The following is a 15178-nucleotide window of genomic DNA, read 5'->3' as shown; positions in this document are numbered from 1 at the left end:
TCTTTAGGTGTATTTTATACTTCAGCACAGCATGCATGTAACGTTTGTAAAAGTGCTGGAAAAAGGATTGCTGAGCGTCATTTGGATAAACGTGAACTGAACGTAAACCAAGCATGTCTGTTGAACTGGAATCAGATCTTTTTGGGACATACTGAACTGGAATGAGATTCTTTTTAAAAACGAACTTTCTAAGCCCTGCCAAAGATAAAACAAGAGTTCTCTACAAGAGTTCACTAGGACAAAAAGGAGGGGGGGGGGCTGCATTCACACAACCATTTATTCCATTTCCCCCAACATTTCCTTAATGGTTAATTTCCACATTACATTTGAGCTCTCACACGACGTAGAAGCCACTTCTGGAAAACTAATGAAACATAGCCCATGCTTGATGCTCAATGTTATTTGATTCCAGGAAAAAAATCTGATCCCCCTCAAGCCAGAAAATTGTGAAAGTAACTGACAAACATTGGGGTAGTACAGTTCTTTCCTGTGGTTTTCAATGGGGGTGGGTGGGTGGAGAAAGAGAGAGAATCATGTGTGGAAAGAGGGGGCGAGAAGCAACATCGCCCAGTGACTTTCTTTGTTGTGTTATGCCACATCCACTGGTGTGCAAGAAATTTAGAATGACGTGCTGCTATAGCGGTCAAAAAGCCTTTTCCATCACAACAACAGGAACCGCAGAGCGTAGGGATCATTAGAAAAAGAGACAGAAGCACTAAAATCACGGGGGGGGGGACTAGTGCAATATTCCCCGCTTCTGAAGGCACCCAAGAGAGAAATGGAAACCTTGGGAGTTGAGTAGCAGTTTTCCCAGTATGTTTCCAAGCACAATTCAAAGTATTGGTGCTGACCTTTAAAGCCCTAAACAGCCTCGGTCCAGTATACCTGAAGGAGCGTCTCCATCCCCATCGTTCAGCCCAGACACGGAGATCCAGCGCCAAGGGCCTTCTGGAGCTTCCCTCATTGCGAGAAGTGAGGTTACAGGGAACCAGACAGAGGGCCTTCTCGGTAGTGGCGCCCACCCTGTGGAAAGCCCACCCTTCAGATGTGAAGGAACTAAGCAGCTATCTTCTCTTTAAAAGACATCTGAAGGCAGCCCTGTTTAGGGAGGTTTTTAATATTTAATGCTGTATTGTTTTTAACACTTGATTGGGAGCCGCCCAGAGTGGCTGGGGAAACTCAGCCAGATGGCCGGGGTATAAATATTATTATTATTATTATTATTATTATTATTATTATTATTATTATTATCATCCCTCCGTGCCGAACAAGAATGAGCAGCTGAGAAACGGCGCGTGATCCGTGGTGCCCATTTCCAGACGGAAATGCTGATTGCGTTGGATGACCCATGCGGTGTATTGCAAGAAGCATCCAAGGGGGAAGCGGGGGTGGGGTCTGGGGGTCTGGAAAGCAGGACACAAACTCGATGAAGCCAAGGGTCTGGCTCCACACAGAGCCTCTTTGGAAGAGATTGCGGGGCATGCTGTGAGAAGGAAACCTCAGCATCTAGAGCGCCGATGCCAAAATGAATATTTTCGAAAGGAAGAGGAGCAACACTAGCACGGCACCAAACGGAGGAATGTTATGGATAAACAGAAAAAAGGTTTGGAAATGCTGGACGCCAAGAGGTGTTTATGCTGCCTGGATATCTGTTTCTTGAACAGGTGCTCAATGGGAAACAAAGGAATAAAAATGAAGCAGGTACAGTGGTACCTCGGGCTACATACGCTTCAGGTTACAGACTACACTAACCCAGAAATATTACCTCAGGTTAAGAACTTTGCTTCAGGATGAGAACAGAAATCTTGCTCCGCCGGCACGGCAGCAGCGGGAGGCCCCATTAGCTAAAGTGGTACTTCAGGTTAAGAACAGATTCAGGTTAAGAACGGACCTCTGGAACGAATTAAGTACTTAACCCGAGGTACCACTGTAAAAGTTCACATTTTCTGTGGCTGAAGGTTTGCCAAAGTCTGCTGACGGCTCATTATAATGGCTTTATTGCAGAGATGGGGGGGGGGGGAAGGGCTCCAGAAGATAATGGACACCAGTTCCCTTCAGTCCCAGCTAACGTAGAATCATAGAAATGTAGAGCTGGAAGGGACTGAGAAGGTCATCTAAGCCAAACTCTGCAATGCAGGAATCCTGCGCACAGTCGTCCCTGGGTGGGAAGACTCTTATTTATGGAGGTAACTTACAGGGTCCTGCCAAGAATACAATTTAAGAATGCCAAGGCTGGGAAGCCTTTTTTGCAGACCACATTTTCTCATGGGCAAAATTGGTGGCGTTTTCACTTTATAGTGACAGGCGTGGCTAGAGGCAATAGAGGGCGGAGAAACAAATTTGACTCTCTCTCTCACCTTCGCAGGGACGCAGGTGGCGCTGTGGGTTAAACCAGAGAGCCTAGGACTTGCCGATCAGAAGGCCGGCGGTTCGAATCCCCGCGACGGGGTGAGCTCCCGTTTCTCGGTCCCTGCTCCTGCCAACCTAGCAGTTCGAAAGCACGTCAAAGTGCAAGTAGATAAATAGGTACTGCTCCAGCGGGAAGGTAAATTTCCTTGCACTGCTCTGGTTCGCCAGACTGTTGCTGGGTGATAAGAGAATCACCCGCTGAGAATCACAGGAAATGTTTGTCTCCAATCTCTCCCGGACGCCCAAATCTGGAAGTCACCCTACCCATTTTCTGGCTACTCTGGAGCAGATCAGATGGAAGATGTTGTGAGAGGGTCTTTGCTTTGCATTCCCCTCAAGCCGCCGACAGCAGCTGTCAAAACTGAAATGCAGAAGTCCTTTGGGGGTAGGCGCTCCTAACTTTTGCGAGGGGGCCATCGTAATTTCCCACCCCTTTACCCAGAGTCATCCGCTAATGAAGTCTGTCGTATTAAGAGCTCGAGAGAAGGGAAACCGCCCAAACGGTCGACGCAGCCATCTCGCGAGCCGGCCAGGAAGCTTCCTTGGAACCTGGCTTTCCCCTTCAACAATCGTTTATGGTTCCAAGGAATACTGCACATATGCGTGTGCAAACACACACACACACACGCACCCCAGAGAGCATGGGGGAAGGGGAGAGAGCAGAGCCACACGGAATTTTTTCCGTTTTGTGTAAGTAATCACAATCAAGAGAGAAGACGCAGTCCCATCTTGCATTTCCTTCCCTCAGCCAAAAGGGTCAGGAAGAGGTTATGGGAAAATATGAAACATGTGTCTCTTGGATAGAAAGATCTAACACATGCTCCCTTGCAGGAAATGTACAGGAAAGAACCCAAGAGGACGGGTGCGCGCTCGCCAAAATATTCCCATAGAAACAAACGCTAAATAACATCTCGGTTATGGATTTCGCATGTGTGTTCATCACCTGAACTGCTGGCCCCGGAATCAACTCCAAGGTTCTCTTCTCCCCATCACTGCCCCACCTTCTTAAATATTTTTCTTCTCCAGTGTTCTCACTGGCTGCAAATGCTTTCTGTCTAAAACAGTAACACAGAAAGGCTGATCACCTTCCATTCCTTCCTCTCTTTGGGGCGTCTGCTAAAAACATTTCTGTTCAGACAAGCCTACCCAGATATTTAGGATGTTGTTTTGCGTTTTAATCCATTTACTGTATAGCTTGTTGTTGATTTCAACTTTTTAAAATGTTTTCAATCAGTGCTTCCCTAAATTTTCAGGCCACCACCCCACTTGGTTCCAGAAACTCAGGGTCCCTTGCCCAATTCGGAACAGTAACAATGGCGCATCGGTTCAAAAGTGAATTGAAATTATTGAGTTTAATGAATTCAACAAAGCTAATCAACTTGATACAGTGATACTAAAGATAAAGGTAAAGGGACCCCTGACCATTAGGTCCAGTCGTGGCTGACTCTGGGGTTGCGGCACTCATCTTGCTTTATTGGCCGAGGGAGCTGGCGTACAGCTTCCAGGTCATGTGGCCAGCATGACTAAGCCGCTTCTGGCGAACCAGAGCAGTGCACGGAAATGCCGTTTACCTTCCCGCCAGAGCGGTACCTATTTATCTACTTGTACTTTGATGTGCTTTTGAACTGCTAGGTTGGCAGGAGCAGGGACCGAGCAACGGGAGCTCACCCTGTCGCAGGGATTCAAACCGCCGGCCTTCTGATCGGCAAGTCCTAGGCTCTGTGGTTTAACCCACAGCGCCACCCGCGTCCCAGTACAGTGATACCAGTTTTTCCAAAATCTGATAGCCAGGATTTATAACTCCAGTGCTGCCCCCACACCCTGCCAATCCCATCCAATTTGGAAGCAGGATACCACCCACTTTAGGAACCACTGCTTTAAATTATGGCTGATGATTGTTTTATCAATAATTTGATTGTTTTATCTTTTTGTAAACCACACTTGGGGGAAGGGTTGCATATATATATATTTACACAATCAATTGGTGCATAACTCTCATGAAATAAATAAGTGTGTGTGCATTTGGTAGGATGTGCCACTTAAATTAAATCTTCAGCTGATTAATCATGTAGGTCCTTTAAGCTGGGGAAACCGGCATGTGGATAAACCAATTGTTTAGCCTATACCCTTTCTAAAAATGCTGGCTCTTTGGGGGGGGGTATTGGGTTGTTGGCTTTGTTTTGGTTTTATGTATTTGATATTTTATGTGAACCGGCCTGAGACATTCAGGTCCAGTATATCTGAAGGAGCGTCTCCATCCCCATCGTTCTGCCCGGACACTGAGTTCCAGCTCCGAGGGCCTTCTGGCAGCTCCCTCACTGTGAGAAGCCAAGTTACAGGGAACCAGGCAGATGGCCTTCTCGGTAGTGGCACCCGCCCTGTGGAACGCCCTCCCACCAGATGTCAAAGCGATAAACAACTACCTGACATTCAGAAGACATCTTAAGGCAGCCCTGTTCAGGGAAGTTTTTAATATGTGACATTTTAGTGTATTTTTCATCTTTGTTGGAAGCCGCCCAGAGTGGCTGGGGAAACCCAGCCAGATGGGCGGGGTACAAATAATAAATTATTATTGCATTATAAATTAAATAATAATAAAAATAATAGTTCGAAAGGGGCAGAGGACACTCTCCTTATATAGATCAGGGATGCAGAATCTGAAACTCCCTGGCCCAATGTTGTAGGCTCTACAACTCCCCCTTGTCCAGTTATCAGGGCATGATGTGAGTTGTAGTTCAGCAATATTGGGGGGTGTATGTGTCCCACGGAGAGCGCAAAATATGGTCTGAAGCTCAACATCAAAAAAACGAAGATCGTGGCCACTGGGCCCATCATCTCCTGGCAAATAGAAGGGGAAGAAATGCAGGCAGTGAGAGATTTTACTTTCTTGGGCTCCATGATCACTGCAGATGGTGACAGTAGTCACAAAATTAAAAGACGCCTGCTTCTTGGGAGAAAAGCAATGACAAACCTAGACAGCATCTTAAAAAGCAGAGACATCACCTTGCCAACAAAGGTCCGTATAGTTAAAGCTATGGTTTTCCCAGTAGTGATGTATGGAAGTGAGAGCTGGGCCATAAAGAAGGCTGATCGCTGAAGAATTGATGCTTTTGAATTATGGTGCTGGAGGAGACTCTGGAGAGTCCCATGGACTGCAAGAAGATCAAACCTCTCCATTCTTAAGGAAATCAGCCCTGAGTGCTCACTGGAAGGACAGATCCTGAAGCTGAGGCTCCAAGACTTTGGCCACCTCATGAGAAGAGAAGACTCCCTGGAAAAGACCCTGATGTTGGGAAAGATGGAGGGCACAAGGAGAAGGGGATGACAGAGGATAGTGTTCTTGAAGCTACCAGCATGAGTTTGACCAAACTGCGGAGGCAGTGGAAGACAGGAGTGCCTGGCGTGCTCCGGTCCAGGGGGTCATGAAGAGTTGGACACGACTAACGACTAAACAACATGTGTCCCACAGGTCCCTTCTATACCTGGTGCACGCACTTTTTTTATTAACAACCTAGCATTTCCCATCACTAGGGACTCTTAGAGCAAAGGCCCTCATCTATACATTTCTGCAGATTCTAATGGGAACCTAATGCAGAACCGCAACATCTTTCTTTCAGAGAAATCTCTCTGGAATAACCAGCAGACCCGTTCCCCCCCCCCACTCATGGGGTGCGCAGGCCTGCACTGAAAAGCGATGATGCAACCCCTCTTCTTTCCTAACTACCCTGATCTGAGTAGTACAAGAAGCTATGGATGGACAAATCTGTCAGTTTTGGGTTCTCCCAGTTTCTCAATTCACCGCTCTTACCGCCATCATTTCTGCATCAGCTGTAAGATTTAGCGCTCACATTTTTGCGTGGACTTTGACACCAAACGTACACTTCCTAGAATCACTTCCCTGCATTTTTTTTTTACGTCACTCTTACACATTCATGCGTTCTCAGGCACATTTCCCCCTAATATTTTATTTTAATATTTTATTTAATATTTTATGGTTTTAAGAGGACCGCCCTGCAAAACGTGGAGAGCTTCGGCTCTCAAATGAGTCGAAGGAGGTGCATTTAAGCTCCGTGTGTCGTTTCAGGAAGAGCAAATCAAGTAGATTCGGTTTGAAATGAGAAACAAACCACATTTCTCCCCCATCCCTGGTGGGAATGCACAATGAGATTTAACTAGTTGGTGTAATTCTTGGATACAACACAGCATTTCCATTTCTGGACAGCATAAGAAGCTAAGAGCATTTTAAATACATATTTGTGTGTGTGTGTGTTTTTCTTACCTCAGCTACCAACAGGGGGAGTTCGCCCTGGGGCAACAGGCAACATTACCTGTAGGAAAGAGAGAGAAAGAGGTCAATGGTCAACTGGTTTTGTTCAGGGATAAGCAGTATGAATAAGCAAACCCTTATCGCTTCCTCTCCATCATTTACCCCTCTACTCTGCTCTGCTAAAATAGGGGTGGGGAGAGAATTGGAAACCCGGGGCCACAAATGGCCCTCAGTTTAATTTCATGCAGGTGAAGCCGGGGGGGGGGGGGTCGAATCCTGAAAGGAAGTTTTTTTGGGGGTGCTGAAAAAGAAATGGGGGGGGAGAGAGAGAAACATTGAGAGGGGGGTTGAAAGAGAGAAAGGGTGGGGTCCCATCTCCCCATTCTTGATTCTGGCTCTCTACAGTACAGTGGTTCTCAAACTTAATCCATTCCGGAAGTCGGTTCCAAAACCAAAGCGTTCCAAAACCAAGGCACGCTTTCCCATAGAAAGCAATGCAAAACAGATTAATCTGTTCCGGTCTTAAAAAAAGATTCCCTCCCTCTATCCTAAAAGAAATGCCTATTGAGAAAACCAGCCCCCTTTTGCCTTCCAGAGGGGCGACCCAGGCAACGGGAGGGCAGTATGCAGAGGGATATGGATAGAGGCGTACACACAGGATGATCACTAAATCACAGTCCATCCCTCGCCCATCAATTTGCTCAACACATCTCCCTGCTTCCCCAACCTCTGATAGAGAGATCTGACTTGGAGCTTGTTATGGCTGTTTCGTTTGCTAGCTTTGTCAGGTAATGGTGGTCATCCCCATCCAGCCACAGTTCTAGAATAACAGGTTTGCAATACGCCTTGCCAGGTGTTTTTTAAAAATGAGTTGGGTAGGCTGGAAAGTTTTCTGCTCCTGAATGCTTTTAGACCCAACCCAACGCAAATTAAGGCCCAGAGATTTTGATTTTATTTTTTAAGCACCTAAAAACCTTTGACAAAGAGCAAGGTTGTCTGCTAAGCAAGCATGTTGAAATTCGATTTCGCTAACGTGTCACTGGGACGTGGGTGGCACAGTGCCTAGGACTTGCCGATCAGAAGGTCGGCGGTTCGAATCCCTATGACGGGGTGAGCTCCCATTGATGGGTCCCTACTCCTGCCAACCTAGCAGTTCAAAAGCACGTCAAAGTGCAAGTAGATAAATAGGTACCGCTCCGGCGGGAAGGTAAACGGCGTTTCCGTGCGCTGTTCTGGTTCGCCAAAAGCGGCTTAGTCATGCTGGCCACATGACCCAGAAGCTGTACGCCAGCTCCCTCGGCCAATAAAACGAGATGAGCACCACAACCCCAGAGTCGTCTGCGACTGGACCTAATGGTCAGGGGTCCCTTTACCTTTAACGTGTCACTAACCAACGCAACCCCTGCCCTTCTGCACACCATTTCAGACATCAAATGCAACTTGTCCCCAACACACAAACCCCAACAACCGCTGAGTTTCAGGAGCACACCATGCATTCTATTTTGCAAGCTGGAACAGATACTCTAAGTGTGAATGGTTCAGGCATCCCGCGAACAACATTCATTAAAGCCACCGCTTTTGACTACAGATATGCAGGCGTGATAACCAGGTTAAGGCTCAGGGCCTTGCCAGTGTGCGTTCTGCAGATGGCAGCCGTGATTTACACAAAGGTTTGGCACAAAACCGAACCACATTTATTTCCTGACCGTCCTCAGGGGAGTTTGGAGTGGCACAAATAGGGGTCATATCCTTGCTGTGCTTCCGCTGCCAAGCTGAAGACCATTTTTTCCAGTACTGTGTCCAGTTCTGGGCACCACAGTTCAAGAAGGACACTGACAAACTGGAACGTGTCCAGAGGAGGGCAACCAAAATGGTCAAAGGCCTGGAAACGATGCCTTATGAGGAACGGCTAAGGGAGCTGGGCATGTTTAGCCTGGAGAAGAGGAGGTTAAGGGGTGATATGATAGCCATGTTCAAATATATAAAAGGATGTCACATAGAGGAGGGAGAAAGGTTGTTTTCTGCTGCTCCAGAGAAGCAGACACGGAGCAATGGATCCAAACTACAAGAAAGAAGATTCCACCTAAACATTAGGAAGAACTTCCTGACAGTAAGAGCTGTTCGACAGTGGAATTTGCTGCCAAGGAGTGTGGTGGAGTTTCCTTCTTTGGAGGTCTTTAAGCAGAGGCTTGACAACCATATGTCAGGAGTGCTCTGATGGTGTTTCCTGCTTGGCAGGGGGTTGGACTCGATGGCCCTTGTGGTCTCTTCCAACTCTATGATTCTATGATTCTATTCCCCAACAGGCTTTCGGGAACTGATTGTTTTCAAGGAAACGGCTTTTAATAGTGCTGCTGTTTTTTACTATCTATATATTAGCATACAGTGGTACCTTGGTTCTCAAACGCCTTGGTATTCAAACAACTTCAAACCCAAACTCCGCAAAGAAGTGTTCCGCTTTGTGAACATTTTTTGGAAGCCGAACATGCTTCGTTTTGAGTGCCACACTTCCGTTTTGAGTGTTACGCTGAGGTCTGTCTGTTTTTGCTATTTATTTTGCGTTTTTGCTTTTAAGGCCCTCTTGTTTTTGTGACTGTGTGGAACCCAGTTCAGCTACTGATTGATTGATTGTGTGACTCCAGTACATTGTTTATTGCTTTCATTTTATGGATCAATGGTCTCTTTAGATAGTAAAATTCATGTTGAATTGCTGTTTTAGGGGTTGTTTTTAAAAGTCTGGAATGGATTAATCCATTTTGCATTATTTTCTATGGGAAAGTGTGCCTTGGTTTTGGAATGCTTTGGTTTTGGAAGAGACTTCTGGAACGGATTAAGTTTGAGAACCAAGGTACGCTGTATATGTTTCTCTTACTGTTTTATTTCTATTATAGTTTAATTACTTTTTTTACTATTATCTTTTGTTTTTCCGTGTACTAATTTTTGTAAGCTGCCTTGAGTCCCCAACTGGGGGAAAGGTGGGATATTAATAATAATAATAATAAAAATCCCCCAAAAGATGTTTTAACTATTTACCTACGCAACCTACAGCAGCCAGAATCCTGTATATGTAGAAACGGAAAGAAGGAGAAGTACCAACTAGGGAGGAATGGCTTCAGAAGTTAATGGACTATGCGGAAATGGCGAAATTGACAGCAAAAGTAAGAGATAAAAGAGACGAACTGTTTATGGAAGAGTGGAGACCCTTTCCGGACTATTTGACGAACTGTTAAATGAAAACGTGGGCAGGGTACAAATTAGGAGCAGCGGAATGAAAACGGTGATAGGTGAAACAGAGAATAATTGTATTAGATTTAAGCATGCTGTATAAAGCAGTAGGTATAAAGTGGGAATAAAAACATCATGGAAGTAAGGGTGGGAAATAAAAATATCAAGAAAAAAATATATTGAAAAGCATATACAGTCGTTCCTTGGATCCCGAACGCCCTGGAACGTGGACGTTTTGGCTCCCAAACGCCGCAAACCCGGAAGTGATTGTTCCGATTTGCGAACTATTTTTGGAACCCGAACGTCCCATGGGGCTTCCGCGGCTTCTGATTGGCTGCAGGAGCTTCCTGCAGCCAATCAGAAGCTGTGATTTGGTTTTCGAATGTTTTGGAAGTCGAACGGATTTCCGGAATGGATTCCATTTGTCTTCCAAGGTACGACTGTAATGTGCAAATAAAAAATATGTAATATCAATAACAACAATAATAAATATACTAGCAATGACGTAGAAGGAAGGTTAAGCTGAGAGGCTGCTGTGAGTTTAACAGTCCAAGCTGTTTGCATTGCACTGTGATACCTGAAGAGAATTGTGGCCAGTTATCAACAAAAAACAAGCGTGTCAACGGCTTAGGACCTTAACCGGTTCATTTCAATCAATCAAATCATCATAGCCAATAGAGCAAAATTAAAAAGCACACAGCACCCAATAATCTAAGAAGAAAACAGATTGCAGGGTACAACATATGAACAATCCTACGACTGGTCCCTGAAGGAAGTCCTTTCAGTTTCAGGTGGTGAGTTGTTCTCTTGCTCACACTGCTACCGATAGAAATTTAACATGTGCAGTGATGAGTTTTTATCTTCCATTAGATGTTCAACATAAAATTGAACTGACTGTTTTGGTAGTTTGGTCAGCAAAGCGTGCGCCGTATGCTGCCAAACTCCCAATGCCAAAATTTCAGAACAGAAGGACGTGATCCACAGAACTAGATAAGCAACATCTAAATCCGGCAACGGTAGAATTCGGATTTCGAACTTTTCCAAATGTCATTACTGAAATCCAACTGGGAGATACTTCAGAATGAATAACAAAACCACTCAAAATTCATCCAAAAGACTAGAGAGATTCAACCAAACTGTGATTCATCAGCAATTCATGACTCTGCTGTCATGAAAAAGGAAACCAAGTCCCCTTCTTTCCTACTCCTTCCACAGACAGTCCACCAATTGAAATTGAAATACTTTATTGTCACTTGTACAACTTGAATACAGTGAAATAATATGAATATGAAATAATATGAAACACATTTAGGTAGACAGATCAGCAGAATATGAACATCTAAATATATTTTGCCAAACCAATGCATATTTTTAATGGGACAACATTTCCCCCTCACACCCCTTTCAGCTAGAATTAATCTCCAGTCACGGTGATATACTGAAAAGCCCATGGTTTCATGGTTCAAACGCCTGTTGCGCCAATGATTCCTTCATTCACAGCAGCAAAACATATATAAAAGGCACCAGTAATAACTGGGGCATAATAAATGGAGCTCTGTAGCGCCAGAGATGGTAAGTTCCATTAATAAAAATAAAGTTGCACGGAGCTTTAAGTGTTCACTCAACAATAGGAAATATACGTACATATAAGAGGAGCCTTGCTGGATGTGGCTAGAGGCCCAACTATGAGGAGGATGAATTAAGTTTGTATACCACCCTTCATCCGCAAATCTCAGGGCAGCCCAAACCATAAAATTACAATACAAAAAACACAAAATCTAATGCAGCGTCCTCTTCTCATAGTGGCCAACCAGTTAACTATGGGAAGCCTTGCATTCTGCGGCCACAGAGGCGGAATATAACTTTATCCTCCAATGGCTCCTACTCTCTTACGACAGAACAATCTGGGACTGGCTCAAAGAAAAATAAATGAGTGTGAGTGAGCAAGCACATTTGTGTGCATACATATGTGTGTGTGCGCATGTGAGAGAGAACAGAATCCTTAATAACTGGCCCCAACCCCCAGTCTCCTTGCCTATTGGTTTCAATGGGTACCCCAAAGTAATGCTGCTATTATTATTATTATTATTATTATTATTATTATTATTATTATTATTATTATTATCATCATCATCATCCACTCATCTGACTGGGTTGCCCCAGCCACTCTGGGTGGCTCCCAACAAATTACAGTGGTACCTCTGGTTACATACACTTTCAGGTTACAGATGCTTCAGGTTACAGACTCCGCTAACCCAGAAATAGTACCTTGGGTTAAGAACTTTGCTTCAGGGTGAGAACAGAAATCGTGCAGCAGCAGGAGGCCCCATTAGCTAAAGTGGTGCTTCAGGTTAAGAACAGTTTCAGGTTAAGTACGGACCTCCGGAACGAATTAAGTACTTAACCCGAGATACCACTGTATTAAAAACACTAATATAAAAATGAGTGCAACCTTGTAAATAAGCCCCCCCCCCCCCGGCAAATTGGCAAGCCTTCAGGGAGGGGGTGCTGGCAGAGAAGAACAGTGGTACCTCAGAAGTCAAACAGAATCCGTTCTGGAAGTCCATTCGACTTCGGAAATCAAGGTTCGGAAACTTCCGATTCCAAAGAACGTTCGCAAACCAGAACACTCACTTCCGGGTTTGCGGCATTCAGGAGCCAAAACGTCTGAGTCACAAGGTACGACTGTAACTCCATGCTGTATCTCTACATTGGGGAGAGAGGCCTCTTATTAAATCTCCAATGGCAGGGCAGGAAGAGAAACTGCTGTCTGAAATCCTAAAGGGCTGCTGCCAGTCAGTGTGTGGACAACACTGAACTGCATTGATCTGATTGGGCATAAGGCAGTTTTCTATATCTGTCTTTGTATCTCAGTCATTATCTGTACCAGATGAAGGGCTATTTTCCTAGAAAAAGAGGTGGCAAATTCGCCATAAATGGTTCCCACCTGAGAGGGGCCGCAACTGAGTTCCGGCTGAAAAAAAAGTTCTGACCAAATATGAAATTGTTTCTATATAAGATTGGGTTTTTCTTAACACCATTACAAAAATAAAATAATACAAGAAAGGTTTTGGTTGTTAAATCGCCCTGAAAGGTTTCGCAGGAAACGAATCACAAATGAATGGGTATCTGGGATAGCTCAGTCGGTAAAGCACGACTCTTAATCTTAGTGTTGTGGGTTCGAGTCACACACTGGGCCAAAGATTCCTGAATTACAGGGAGCTGGACTAGATGACCCTTGTGGCCTTTTCCAACTCTACAATTTTGCTATGATTCCATGAAAGAAAAAACATGTTTTGCATTGCTCCCCCCCCCCCCCCCCGATCACCCGATGCGCACAAACTCACATTCAGTGGGCTGGGAGGAAAATGCCTCCACACACACAAACACACCCCATTATCTGGGACTGCACAGAGACCAAGAGAAAGATAATCCCACAAGAACAAAATAAAGCCAAGAATGCAGGACAGTAAAGAAAGAAAAATGCAGCGGATATATACAACAGTCGTAGTAATATTAAAGCACATGAGCAACTATGAGCCAAAACGGACTTAGTACAATCATACTTTGCTTCCCAAAAGCCTTGCGAGTCGAACATTTTGGCTCCCTAACGCCGCAAACCCGGAAGTGTCTGTTTCAGTTTGCGAACGTTCTTTGGAACTTGAATGTCCGACGTGGGTCCCGTGGCTTCCGATTGGCTGCAGGAGCTTCCTGCAGCCAATCGGAAGCTGCGCCTTGGTTTCTGAACGTTTTGGAAGTCGAACGTTTTGGAAGTCGGACTGTACAATACAAGCCCCAGTTTGATTTTGTGTGCATTTTAGTTAGGGACAAAAGCTGTCTTATACAGTCATACCTCAGGTTACAGCCGCTTCAGGTTGAGTTTTTTCGGGTTCCGTACCATCAAAACCCGGAAGTACTGGAACGGATTACTTCTGGGTTTCGGCGATCGCGCATGCGCAGAAGCACTAAATTGCGCTTTGCGCATGCACAGAAGCGTCGAATCGCAACCTGCGCATGCGCAAACGCGGGTTGCGAACGCTGCAGGTTGCGAATGTGCATCTTGCACGCATCACGTTCACAACCCGAACGTCCACTGTACTGAGTCAGACCAAAAGGACATCTGCAGGTTTAGGGCAGTCTATAAATTTAATTTACAGTGGTGCCTCGCAAGACGAAAAGAATCCATTCTGTGATTCTCTTCGTCTAGCGGTTTTTTCGTCTTGCGAAGCAAGCCCATTGACGGATTAGCGGATTAGCGCTATTTGCGGCTTTTAGCGGCTTATCTGCTGATCGGATCAGCTGATAAGCGGCTTAGCGGCTTAGAAAAAGGGGGGGAGGAAAAAAAACCCGCAGGAACTCGCAAGACATTTTCGTCTTGCGAAGCAAGCCCATAGGAGATTCGTTTTGCGAAGCACCTCCAAAACGGAAAACTCTTTCGTCTGGCGAGTTTTCAGTCTTGCGAGGCATTCGTCTTGCGGGGCACCACTGTATAGAGAAGGGGATGACAGAGGACAAGGTGGTTGGACACTGTTCTCGAAGCTACCAGCATGAGTTTGACCAAACTGTGGGAGGCAGTGGAAGACAGGAGTGCCTGGCGTGCTCTGGTCCAGGGGGTCACGAAGAGTTGGACATGACTAAACGACTAAACAACAACAATAAATTTAATTAACAGCAACAACAACAGCCCAATACTGCCTGCCTGCCTGCCTTGACTGGCAGCGTGGCTCTCCATGGTTTCAGGGAAGAACCTTTCCCAGTCCTGCCTGGGGGTGCCCATAGGGACTGAACGCGGAGTATGCAAAGCGGTGCTCCCACCACTGAGCAACACAGCCCTTCCCCCCACTCAAGACCACAAGACATTTTGCAGAACAGGAAAAGGGGACATCCTGTTATGTTGAACCCTCATCACCTGTTGCCAAATGCCAATTCAGATCAAGAACCAGAGAGGTAGAGAAAGAGGAGGGGGGATTAAGTGTGCGTGAAGGAGGTGTAAAGAGGGGAAAAAGAAAGGGGAAAAAAATTCCAAGATTGAGGACTCAGGATGGGGTGAGAGCAGGGCAGGAAGAACATCGCAGTGTACAATTTCTTGGCTCGTCTCCAGCAGCTGGAAAGCATTCTATGGACTCAGGCCAAAATGTTAAGTTATTATATTCAAAAGACCATCTGAATCTCCCCCCCCCCCAGCTCAAGTGAGGCCGGCTTGCGGCTCTCGTTTACGCTGTATATCAACTGAATATCAAACCACATTTTCCGCCTCCTGAATAATAAAAGCTTGGT

The 15178-nt window shown here is 45.5% G+C and overlaps 1 protein-coding gene across 10 annotated transcripts in view; it reads right to left on the bottom strand.

Moving 5' to 3' along the window:
• Positions 1 to 15178, bottom strand: part of HIC2 (HIC ZBTB transcriptional repressor 2) — a 138494-nt gene that overhangs the window by 33652 nt on the left and 89664 nt on the right. For 9 of the 10 annotated variants that reach the window (XM_081174942.1, XM_081174938.1, XM_081174943.1 and 6 more), the window contains exon 2: positions 6689 to 6737. The exons of the other annotated variant lie outside the window; for it this stretch is intronic. The gene's annotated coding sequence lies outside the window, so the exon portion shown is untranslated. The remainder of the gene's footprint in view (positions 1 to 6688; positions 6738 to 15178) is intronic. 10 annotated transcript variants of the gene reach the window in all.

Source organism: Podarcis bocagei, assembly GCF_964188305.1.
Source record: "Podarcis bocagei genome assembly, chromosome: 16".
Taxonomy (NCBI): Eukaryota; Metazoa; Chordata; class Lepidosauria; order Squamata; family Lacertidae; genus Podarcis; species Podarcis bocagei.
This window is presented reverse-complemented; position numbering and strand designations above follow the sequence as displayed.